This window comes from Chiloscyllium plagiosum, unplaced genomic scaffold (genome assembly GCF_037043375.1).
Source record: "Chiloscyllium plagiosum isolate Xiang-an unplaced genomic scaffold, Cpla_swu_hap1 HiC_scaffold_27, whole genome shotgun sequence".
In the NCBI taxonomy this organism is placed as follows: Eukaryota; Metazoa; Chordata; class Chondrichthyes; order Orectolobiformes; family Hemiscylliidae; genus Chiloscyllium; species Chiloscyllium plagiosum.
The window spans coordinates 22,376,733-22,389,518 of NW_028270165.1; the positions used below are offsets into that span (position 1 = coordinate 22,376,733).

At 46.7% G+C, this 12,786-nt stretch overlaps 1 protein-coding gene and 1 non-coding gene across 2 annotated transcripts in view; one reads left to right on the forward strand and one right to left on the reverse strand.

The window, feature by feature from the left end:
• Nucleotides 1–12,786, reverse strand: part of LOC148143415 (uncharacterized) — a 753,683-nt gene that overhangs the window by 217,145 nt on the left and 523,752 nt on the right. The window lies entirely within an intron of this gene.
• trnae-cuc (transfer RNA glutamic acid (anticodon CUC)) lies at nucleotides 9,256–9,327 on the forward strand. Its single transcript has one exon. It is a non-coding gene; the product is annotated as a tRNA-Glu (tRNA).

The following is a 12,786-nucleotide window of genomic DNA, read 5'->3' on the forward strand; positions in this document are numbered from 1 at the left end:
CAGTGACAAGCATTGCCCTCCTCAACATAGGGTACAGAGAACAACAGAAGACCACTCAGATCTCCACGAGGGTATCATCTCAACTGTGCACATTGGGCCAGTATATCAATGTGAAATATTTATGTCGAAGTTTTTTGGGAAAGAGATGAGAAGGCGGGGTGCAGAACAGAGCGCCGTTATATGGGAAAGCTGGTAAAGACGACATTGACTGAATAGGAGAAGTAGTTTCCCTTCTGGGTGATGTTCCCATCACGCACCCACAGACATATCGCCGTCGTGCAAATATAAACTCTGTCTAAATTCCCACATTCTATTTTTTCGAACTGTGATTTCGCCAAAAGCACAAAATTTCAACACTCGCAACGTTCCAGCTTTAACAAAGTGTTCATAGATATATTTAGCGAACACCTGGAAGAAATTTGAGGACTCTTGAACTTTAAGTCGAAGGAAAGGAAGTTTGCCTCGAGGGCTGTGTAATGTGGAGATTTGTTCCCCATGTGAACTGGTGGTGGTTGACCATCCCAGTGCTTCCCGATGCAGGTTGCCCTGACCCACAGGGAGGTTTCTTTGATAAACTGCCCGAGGGCTTCCAGCCGTGCCGTGACGTTACAGGGCGAGCCGCCGACGATGGCCTGCAGCTGCACAATAATGATGCTGGCCCCGCAACATGAATACAAATTAGTTCATGAGTCACGTGGAACTGAATCATTCTATGGAAAGTTCTTTCAACTTCACGGATTTATATATGAGAGGAAGTAAATGGGCAGGGCTTACACCTCGGGTCCACTCTTCCTTCTGTCGCAACATCCCACACCCACCTCCCATTGTCCCAAGGCACTTTCCCCTGCAACCGCCGAATGCGTAACACCTGCCCATTTACCTGCTCCCTCCTGAATATCCAAGGGCTCGAACATATCTTCCAGGTAAAGCAGCACTTTACCTGCACATTTGCCACAAACTAGTCTACTGCATTCGTTGCTCACAGTGTGGTTTCCCCAACGTAGCATGAAGCATAAACTGGGTGACTACTTCGCAGAACATCTTGGTTCTGCCTGCAGAAGATCCTATGGCTCTCCAGTCTTCAACATCGAGTTCAATATTGTTTGGACCCGAACTCCCCCATGCCCTTGATCCTTACCACACCCACACGAGGCCTTGTTATCACATAGTCTGCTGTTACACACGACTTATTGTTAGCCAGGAACAGTCTCCATTAACAGTTAGTCACCCTCCTACACAGATCGTTATTCACGCCTTTGTCCCTCCAATGTTCTCCCACTGAACTGGCAGCAAAGGTAGCAATGTGGACTGGTATCCCTGAGCCAGATGTTTGTCCCATCTCCAGGAACAGGGCTCCCTCCACTGGTGGATAATTAAACCATTTTGCTGTTCCGCTGACGTGAGGAGATTGTGTAAATATAAACTTTTTCTAAATTCCCACCTTCCGTTGGTCGAACTGTGAGTTCACTCTGAATCACAACACGTGTCACAGCGCATTTGGAGGCCCACCTTAGCTCTGCTGGTTCTACACAGCAAGTAAATGAGAGTCTCTATTCGTATCATTCCCTTGCCTTCTCCCTGTAAATCTCCACATTGTTACTTTGAACATGACCACCGAATTCCCTTTTGTGTTTTTGAATCTGCCTCTTTGTCACGGTCAGACAGGGATTTACGGATCCGAACCACTCCCTGTGCGAAAATGTTCTTCCTAGTGTCACTTTTACTTTTTTTCCAAACGCCTTGAAATCTCTGCCGATTTTTTTGGGAAATTGAAAGGATTCTCATTCCTGCACATGAGGCTGAATTGATTTAATTTCTAACGTAAAGGACTGCGGATGCTGAGAATCCGAGACAGAAAGAGGAACTGCTGGAGAAACTCAGCGGGTTTGGCAGTACCGGTTGGAGAAAACAGAGTTCTGCAATTTCTGTTTTTGTTTTTAACTGAAAGTTCATTTCATTTTTCGGGATGAAACACCCAGACTCTCCATGTGCAGATATTCAATCCTTTCGAAACCTGTGAAGTGATTGGATTCAAACAAACTCAGCAATAATTCACTCTTTCTCAGCTCCACAGGCAGAGTGACCTGGGAAATGAAGCTGTCAGTGTGGTTCTTTATTCGTGGGCCGAGTGGTTAATGCGATGGACTTGAGATCTATTGCGGTTTCCCCACGCAGGTATGAACCTTGCCGACTCGAGTTGAGAAATGTCGTCAATAAGAAAGGGAGACTGTTTCCCGGTTTCTTCTTTAAAATTCTAATCAGTGGAGGGGGAAAGATATTTCACTCACATTGGGACTGGTAGGAATCTGCAACCCACTGCCTGTCAGGGTGGAACAAGCAGATACCCGCAGAGCTTCGTTTGAGGCAATGAGTCAAGTGTTTGGAAATGAGACTAGAACAGTGAGAGGCTTGAAATCGTGATCAAAATGAAGCAGGCACCTAAGAACAAAGGTGTTTTATTTCCCAATGAAAGATACTGCTTCACAAAGTTGGTAACGATGGAAGGAAGCAGTGATGGTGATTATCTTTGGCTGTTCACCTTGTGAATGTTCCCATTGCTGCGCATGTCCGTGTTAACGTCAGAACTCTGCAGCATGGGGGCGCAATGGATGACGCATCTGACTCCAGCTACCTGTTTGAAATGCAGCTCACACCTTCTTCACACACCCCAATTAATCTTTCTCATTGTCCTGAAGCCGCCCTACGGTTTCAATTCCTGATCTGCAGGAACGAGACTCTTTTCACTGTCTCTCGTTAGTAAATGTCCCTGAGAACATCATAAGACCATAAGACCATAAGACATAGGAGTGGAAGTAAGGCCATTCGGCCCATCGAGTCCACTCCGCCATTCAATCATGGCTGATGCGCATTTCAGCTCCACTTACCAGCGTTCTCCCCGTAGCTCTTAATTCCTCTAGACAACAAGAATCTATCAATCTCGGCCTTGAAGACATTTAGCGTCCCGGCTTCCACTGCACTCCGTGGCAATGAATTCCACAGGCCCACCACTCTCTGGCTGAAGAAATGCCTCCGCATTTCTGTTCTGAAATGACCCCCTCTAATTCTAAGGCTGTGTCCACGGGTCCTAGTCTCCTCGTCTAACGGAAACAATTTCCTAGCATCCACCTTTTCCAAGCCATGTATTATTTTGTACGTCTCGATGAAGTCACCCCTTAATCTTCTAAACTCCAACGAATACAATCCCAGTATCCTCAGCCGTTCCTCATATGTTAGACCTGTCATTCCAGGGATCATCCGTGTGAATCTCCGCTGGACATGTTCCAGTGCCAGTATGTCCTTCCTGAGGTGTGGGGACCAAAACTGGACACAGTACTCCAAATGGGGCCTAACCAGAGCTTTATAAAGTCTTAGTAGTACATCTCTGCTTTTATATTCCAACCCTCTTGAGATAAGAGACAACATTGCATTCGCTTTCTTAATCACGGACTCAACCTGCATGTTTACCTTGAGAGAATCCTCGACTAGCACTCCCAGATCCCTTTGTGCTTTGGCTTTATTAATTTTCTCACCATTTAGAAAGTAGTCTATGCTTTTATTCTTTTTGCCAAAGTGCAATACCTCGCACTTGCTCACGTTAAATTCCATCAGCCATTTCCTGGACCACTCTCCCAACCTGTCTAGATCCTTCTGTAGCCTTCCCACTTCCTCAGTACTACCTGCCTGTCCACCTAACTTCGTATCATCGGCAAACTTCGCTAGAATGCCCCCGGTTCCCTCATCCAAATCATTAATATATAATGCGAACAGCTGTGGCCCCAGCACCGAACCCTGCGGGACACCGCTCGTCACCGGCTGCCATTCTGAAAAAGAACCTTTTATCGCAACTCTCTGCCTTCTGTTCGACAGCCAATCCTCAATCCATCCCGGCAGCTCACCTCGAACACCATGGGCCCTCACCTTGCTCAGCAGCCTCCCGTGTGGCACCTTATCAAAGGTCTTTTGAAAGTCTAGATAGACCACATCCACTGGGTTTCCCTGGTCTAACCTACTTGTTACCTCTTCAAAAAATTCCAACAGGTTTGTCAGGCATGACCTCCCTTTACGAAATCCATGTTGACTTATCAGACTCTGCTCTTCCAAGAATTTAGAAACCTCATCCTTAATGATGGATTCTAGAATTTTACCAACAACCGAGGTTAAACTGATTGGCCTATAATTTTCCATCTTTTGCCTTGATCCTTTCTTGAACAAGGGGGTTACAACAGCCATCTTCCAATCATCCGGGACCTTTCCTGACTCCAGTGACTCTTGAAAGATCTCAACCAATGCCTCTGCTATTTCCTCAGCCACCTCTCTCAGAACTCTAGGGTGTATCCCATCGGGGCCAGGTGATTTATCAATTTTAAGACTTTTTAACTTTTCTAGCACTATCTCTTTCATAATGGCAACCATACTCAACTCAGCCCCGTGACACCCTTTAATTTTTGGGATATTACTCATGTCTTCCACTGTGAAAACTGACGCAAAGTACTTGTTAAGTTCTCCTGCTATTTCCTTATCTCCCATCACTAGGCTTTCTGCATCAGTTTGAAGTGGCCCAATCTCTACTTTTGCCCGTCGTTTGTTTCTTATGTACTGAAAGAAACTTTTACTATTATTTTTAATATTACTGGCTAGCCTACCTTCATATTTGATCCGCTCATTTCTTATTACACTCTTTGTTATACTCTGTTTGCTTTTGTATCCTTCCCAATCTTCTGATTTCCCACTGTTCTTAGCCACTTTATAGGATCTCTCTTTTTCTTTAATACATTTCCTGACTTCCTTTGTCAGCCAAGGTTGTCTAATCCCTCCCCGGATAATCTTTCTTTTCTTGGGAATGAACCTCTGTACAGTGTCCTCAATTATACCTACAAACTCCTGCCATTTTTGCTCTACTGTCTTCCCGGTTAGCCTCTGCTTCCAGTCTATTTTAGTCAGTTCCTCTCTCATGCCCTCATAATTACCTTTATTCAACTGTAACACCATTACATCAGATTTTGCCTTCTCCCTTTCAAACTCCAGACTGAACTCTACCATATTATGGTCGCTACTTCCTAAGGGTTCCCGTACTTTAAGATTTTTTATAGAGTCTGGTTCATTGCAAAGCACTAGGTCCAGAATAGCCTGCTCTCTTCTGGGCTCCATGACAAGCTGTTCCAAAAAGCCATCCTGTAAGCATTCCATGAATTCCCTTTCTTTAGATCCACTAGCAACATTATTTACCCAGTCCACCTGCATATTGAAGTCTCCCATGATCACTGTGACCTTGCCTTTCTGACACGCCTTCTCTATTTCCCGGCACATGTTGCGACACTGGTCCTGACCACTGTTAGGAGGTCTATACACAACTCCAATTATGTTTTTTTTGCCTTTGTGGTTCCTCAATTCCACACACACAGACACCACATCATCCGACGCTATGTCATTCAATACCATAGATTTAATTTTGTTCACGTCACAGCGCTGTCAGAGGAGGGGAAGCTGAAATAGGCTGACAAGCCCAATACTCACCTTTCCTGTTGGAAACATTCCATGAGAAATATTAGGCCTCCACTTGTGACCGAACATTTACGTTGCTGCCTTAGACACCCTTTGGGGTTCTCCCGCCCAGTGTGGTAACCTGCTGACTATGCTTTCTTCGCTGGCGATTTTAAATGACTTCCTATTGGTTGCATTATCGCTCAAACTTCACAAAACCCGTCTCAATAAAGCCACGTTTTCTCACGTCTGGGAATTTATTGCCATGCAGGAAACTCGTGTTCTGAACAAAAACCGTAGCACACTCAAAACGTCGGCTCTGTTTACCTTTCCACAGATGCTGCTCGACCCGTTGCCTTTCTGTAGTATTCCCTGTGTTTGTTCAACACAAATGCGGCTTTCCATTAAAGAACTTCAATCCCTTTCCTCTAGTAACTGACCCTCGTCAGTGGCAATAGGTTCTTCTGATCATTAACCTGCCCATTCCCACCACTTCTTCTCCCATCATTGCCAACAGCCCCTGGACATCTCCAGTTAACCTTCTTTGCTCCAAAGAGAACATTCCCAAAAGTGGAAATACCTCATGCCTGGACATGATGCAAGTGTTACAATCGGGAAGAGATTTTGGCAAAATATTGTCAGTTAGCAGGTGGAAAAATGTTCATGAAGTAAAACAGAAATCCCAGTCTCCCGCTTTGTGACTCTTTAGAAACTCTTTGGGAAATGGAATTAGAGGAGAATGAAGGAATGAACTGTCCGACTGAGCAGAGACAGTCCAGACACCGTCCCCTTGTTTAAGAGGCCGGGAGATTGACTCTATTATTCTCGGGACATGAACTGAACTGAGACATTGAAAAAATTCTCGTTCCTGCACATCAGGAATTCAAACCCCTTCTCGGCTCCGGGTCACTATGAAAAGTCGGGAACAGGCAAAACACTGAAAGGCTCAAAGGGCGATGGCCCCGGTGTAGGAAAGCTAGTTCCTAGTGACATGGATGTGCCTGCAGATGGCGGGATCAGACTGTCCCCATGTCTTCACAATGAATGGCCCAGGCTTTAGCATATAAAAGTAAAACTGTAGAGGACAGTGTTCATGCTAGGCACGACAGACAGAATTATGCATTGACGAACCGCCTCCTCTAACAGACTGTGCAAGCTGTGCTTTTACGTATCTCTCTATCGCAATTGGCCAGCCTGTTCGGTTGTTAATCGGAAGGTTTGTGGTTGGAGACCACCCAGGCACGGAGTGTTTGTTGTTCTCCCTCCTACCGCTTTCTTGGCTGCGAAGATGAGCGTTTTTAATGGTGTCAGGAAAATGTTTCCCAAACGGAAATCTTCTCCACTGAGGAAGCACAAAGGGGTTTCTGAATTGATTTAATTTCGAACGTAAAGGACTACGAATGCTGAGAATCCGAAACAGAAAGAGAAACGGCTGGAGAAACTCAGCAGGTTTGGCTGTACCTGGATAAGGAAAAAAAAGATTTCTGAAATGTTGTCTCTGATTCTCTTTCTACAGATGCTGCCTGACATGCTGAGTTGCTCCTGCAATTTCAGTTTTTGTTTTTAACTGAACGTCCATTTCATCTTTCGGGATGAAACACCCAGACTCGCCATTTGCAGATATTTAACACTTTCGAAACCTGTTAAGTGATTGGATTCAAACAAGTTCTGCAATGATTCACTCTTTCTCAGCTCCACAGACAGAGAGACCTGGGAAATGAAGCTGTCAGTGTGGTTCTGTATTCGTGGGCCGAGTGGTTAATGCGACAGACTTGAAATCCATTGCGGTTTCCCCACGCAGGTGTGAACCCTGCCGACTACAGTTGAGAACTGTCGTCAGAAAGAAAGGGAGATTGCTCCACGGTTTTTTTTTAGATGCACATCAGTGGAGGGGTTGAAATATTTCAATCACGTTGAGACTGGTCGGGAATCTGCAACCCACTGCCTGTCAGGGTGGAACAAGCAGATACCCACAGAGCTGCTTTTGAGGCAATGAGTCAAGTGTTTGGAAATGAGACTAGAACAGTGAGGGGCATGAAGTCGTGATCGAAATGAAGCAGGTACCTAAGAACAAAGGTGTTTTATTTCCCAATGAAAGATACTGCTTCACAAAGTTGAGACAATGGAAGGGAATCAGTGACGGTGATTATCTTTGGCTGTTCACCTTGTGAATATTCCCATTGCTGCGCATGTCCGTGTTCACGTCAGAGCTCTGCAGCATGGTGGCGTTAGATACGCACAGTGCCAGGGGCGCAATGGATGACGCATCTGACTCCACCTACCTGTTTGAAATGCAACTCACAGCTTCTTCACACACCCCAATTAATCTTTCTCATTGTCCTGAAGCCGGCATACGGTTTGAATTCCTGATCTGCAGGAACGAGAATCTTTTCACTGTCTCGCGTCAGTAAGTGTCCCTGAGAACATCAGAGTCAAGCCACAGCGCTGTCAGAGGAGGGGAAGCTGAAAGAGCCCCACACGCTGCTCACGGGCACATTTCAATTTCCCCAACTCACCGCCCCAACCACTGCGGCTCCTGGGAGTGGAGAGGGAACAAACACCAAAACCCAGTCTCAGTTTTGTAAATCTTCAGGAAATATGAAAGCTGTTCATCCCTTTGGATCTTCCATCCTGGGCTGACAGCGTTGATTTTAAATGGCTGTCCAGTCAGTGCCGATTCTTTTTGGCTGAAAAAAAATCTTCCTTATCTCATCCCAGCATTTCTTGCCACAGAGAACTGTGCGGCAGAGTTCATGTATATATTTCTTTGTATGGTATTTTGTAAATAACATTCGTTTGCTGGTTGTTTGTATCGGGTATTTCAGGTTCATTAGCCGCTGTTTAAGTGTGTTGGTAGGTTTGTGGGCTACCATGATGCTGAGAAGGCTGAGTTGTCTGGACATCATTTCCCAGATATCTTGAATGTAAAGTAATGTGGCTAGGGTTTCTGCACACGTTGCGTCTGCTTGAGTCAGTTTGTTGATGTGAAATCGGCACACTGGGTTTACTGGTTCGACAAAAGTGAGGACTGCAGATGCTGGAAACCAGAGTTTAGATCAGAGTGGTGCTGGAAAAGCACAGGAGGTCAAACAGCTTCCGAGGAGCAGGAAAATCGCTGTTTCGGGCAAAAGCCCTTCATCAGGAATAGAGGCAGGACGCCTCCAGGGTGGAGAGATAAATTGGTGGGGGTGGGGGGGGGGGTGGGGAGCTGAGCAGAAGGTAGCAAAGAGTACAATAGGTGAATGGGGGTGGGGGTGGAGGTGGCAGGTCAGAGAGGAGGGTGGAGCGGATAGGTGGTCAGGGAGATTGGAAGGTAGGACAGGTCAGCTGTAAGGTTGGAACTGAGGTAAGGTAGGGGAGGGGAAATGAGGAAACTGGTGAAGTCCACATTGATGTCCTGGGGGTTGAATGTATCCGAGGCGGAAGATGCGGCGTTCTTCCTCCATGCATCGGATGGGGAGGGAGCGGCGATGGAGAAGGCCTAGGACCTGCATGTCCTCGGCAGAGTGGGAGGGAGGTGGGGGGAAATGTTGGGCCATAGGGCGATGGGGTTGATTGGTGCGGGTGCCCTGGAGATGTTCCCTCAGCGCTGTGACTTTACTCTGCGAGGAGTCTCCAGTCTCCCCAATGTAGAGGAGACCGCACCGGGAGCAATGGATACAAGAAATGATATTGGTGGTTGCACAGGTGAAAGCCTTCGATATACCGCGGCTCGGGTTCGATTTTCGGGCAGGTAAGTCATTTCTAGCAGATCTGACACCATGCATTGACATCTCCCTGGTGGTCTAGTGGTTAGGATTCGGCGCTCTCACCGCCGCGGTCCGGGTTCGATTCCCGGTCAGGGAAGCAATTTTCTGTGGGGTTTGTTTGCTACCCGTTCTTCTTAAATGCGCTGTACAGTTATTGATTGGTCTTCGAAGTTCCTGGGTGCTCGAGTGTGTCGTGTCTCGTTGAAACAGTGTCCTGATTCAGATTTGTTTGTATGTGCAGGGATGATTGCTTCTGTAGCTAAGTTCTTGGTTCGCGTGCGTTGTTTTCCTGTAGACGCTGTTTTGAATTTACCATTCACTGTTCGCTCTACTGTGACATTGAGAAATGGCACTTTGTTGTTGTTCTCCTCTTTTGTGAATTTTATGCCCGTAAGGATATTGTTGATGGTGTTGTAGGTTTCCTCTAATTTGTTTCATTTTTTGATGACAAAAGTGTCATCACTGTAGCGGACACAAAGTTTGGGTTGGATCGTTTGAAGGGCTGTTTGTTCGAGTCTCTGCATTATTGTTTCTGCTAGGAATCCTGATACTGGTGGTTTCATGGGTGTTCCGTTGATTTGTTTGTAGGGCTTGTTACTGAATATGAAGTGGGTGATAAGGCACAGTTCCACGAGCTGGATAGTGCTATCTTTGCTGATGAAGTTGGTGCTGTGTTTGTGACTTTGGTTCTACGAGTAGTGTCTCCAGTTTTCTTTGGCCACGTTGATGTTAATGAATGTGAACAGGGCTGTTATGTCAAAGGACATCATTATTCCATCCTCTTCTATCTTAGAGTATTTGGTGTTCAGGAATTCTTGGATGGAGTAAATGGAGTGGCGTGAATCTTCGACTTGGTGTTTTAGTCTTCAGTGGAGGCCTTTGACTAGTCTGTATATTGGTGTTCCAAGTAGTGAGACTGTGGCCTGAGGGGTCTCCTGGTTTGAAGAGGAGGAGAACAACAACAAAGTGCCATTCTTAGATGTCACAGTAGAGCGAACAGTCAATGGGGAACTTCAAACTAGCGTCGACAGGAAAACAACACACGCAAACCAAGTGCTTAACCACAGAAGCAATCATGCCAACACCCACAAACGAAGCTGCATCAGGACATTATATCAACGAGCCACTACACACTGCAGCACAGAGAAACTACGAAGAGCACAAGCGAAATACGTATATAGTGTATTTAAGGAGAACGGGTACCCAATAAACCCAGTCCGCCGATTTCTCATTGATGCTTCCAAGCTGACTCTCAAAAATTCGGTTTGTCCCTCCATTCTTTCCTGCTTGTTTTTTGTGGGTTTCGAAAGCTTTCCCAATCCTCTGACTGAGTATTGGAGTTTGGAAGTTATTTTGTGGCTGTACAGGACATTGGTTAGACCACTTTTGGAATATTGTGTGCAATTCTGGTCTCCCTCCTATCAGAAGCATATTGTGAAATTTGAAAGGGTTCTGAAGCACCAGTGGGTCCACAGAGGGGAAGAGGCCCTTCTGCTGCCCTGAGTGCGGGAAGGCCTTCAGTGATTCCTCTGCCCTGCTGACGTACCAGTTGGTCCACACCAGGGAAGGCCGTTCTCCGGCCCCAAGTGCGAGATGGCCTTCAGCAGTTCTTCCCACCTGCTGAGACACCAGTGGGTCCACACCGAGGAGAGGCCATTCTTCTGCCCAGATGTCACAGTGCAGGAAGGGCTTTGCTCTTTCCTCCGACCTGCTGGCCCATTGGTGGGTCCACATTGGGGAGAGGTCGTTCAGTTGCCCTAAGTGCAGGAAGGCCTTCAGCAATTCCTCAGCCCTGCTGAGGCACCAGTCCGTCCACACCGTGGAGAGGCCCTTCAGCTGGCACGACTGTGGGAAGAGGTTCATGTTTTCCTGCAACTTGCGGAACCACCAGCGGAGGCACCAGCGCTCCCAGCAATCAGATCCCACCGGTGACGCTGCCTTCGGTCACACCCCAGGACTGAACCTCTGGCAGTTCTGACAGTGGGAGAGTAGGTGGGCTGTTTTTGTTTTCTGCTGGACTGCAAGTGCCTCCCCTACACCCCACAGCCACAACCCCATGGTGCCTCATGGTTAGCACTGCTGCCTCATGGCACCGGAACCCAGGATCAATTCCACCCTAGGGGGTCTGTGTGCAATATACGGAGGGTAGAAAAATGGATCTGAGTAGGTTACTCTTCGGAAGATCAGTGCAGATGTGTTGGGCTGAAGGACCTGGTTCCACATTGTAGGAGTTCTACGATACAATGAGCTTTGCTTTCAATGGACACTGCTGCTCATTGAGCCAGGGACTGCACATTGCCAATGAAATGTTCCAGAGAAACCTAAGACCGCAAGACCATCGGAGCAGAAGTTAGTCCATTCGGCCCGTCAAGTCTTCTCTGCCATTCTTTAGTGACAAAAGTAGTGCAGATGAGATTAGCTACAGTGTGGAAACAGGCAATTTGTCCCAACAAGTCCACACCGACCCTCCGAAGACTAACCCATCCAGACCCGTTTCGCTTTGACTAATGTACCTAACTCTATGGGCAATTAAGCATTGCCAATCCACATGACCTGCACATCTTTGGTTTATGGAAGAAAACAGGATCATCCAGAGAAAACCCACGCAGACACTGGGAGAATGTGCAAACTCCTCACAGACAGCCACCCAAGGCTGGAATCAAACCTGGGTCCCCAGCACTGTGAGGCTGCAGTGGTAACACTGAGCCACTACATGTTGCAACCCGTAGCAGGCAAGCAGGAGGTTGGGAGAATACAGCAAGCCAGGCAGCACCAGGATGTGGAGTAGTCAGCGTTTTGGGTATTAACCCTTCTTCAGGACTGAAACGCTAACTTCTCTATGAGAAACGATTTACGGGAATATTGCTGAGGGTTGGAGGGTTTGAGCTATAGAGAGAGGCTGAATAGGATGGGGCTGTTTTCACTGGAGCATCGGAGGCAGAGGAGTGACCCAACAGAAGTTACAAAATTATGAGGGATATTGACAGGGTAATAGACAAGGTCTTTTCCCTGGGAAGGGGGAGTCCAGAACTAGAGGGCATAGGTTGAGAGTAAGAGGCGAAATATATTAAAGGGACAACGTCTTCATGCAGAGGGTGGTATATATATGAAATAAGCTGCCAGTGTATATGGGTCAGGTGCTGTCAAATGGGACTCGATTAATTTAGGATATCAGCTCAGCATGGACAAGTTGGACAGAAGGGCCTGTTTCCATGCTGTTTGTGTCTCTGACTACTGGTCCTGAAGTAAGTTTAAAAGAGAGTCCAAGTAAATTTGAATAGTTCAATCTTGTTGAGCTCACCTCCTGAAAAGTTTCAAATGAATCCCTCTGAGAGATACTGTTTAAACATGCTGAGTTGCACAAAGTATCCCATCAAGTTCAACACAAACCCAGAGTTGAAGAAGTCAGAAGTCAGAACACCAAGGGGACCAAAACTGATCACAATATTCCAGGTGCAGCCTCATCAACGTCCTGTATAACTACAACATAACTTGCCAACATCTATACTCAATTCCCTAATTGATGAAGGCCAGTGTGCTGAAACCTTTCTTCACT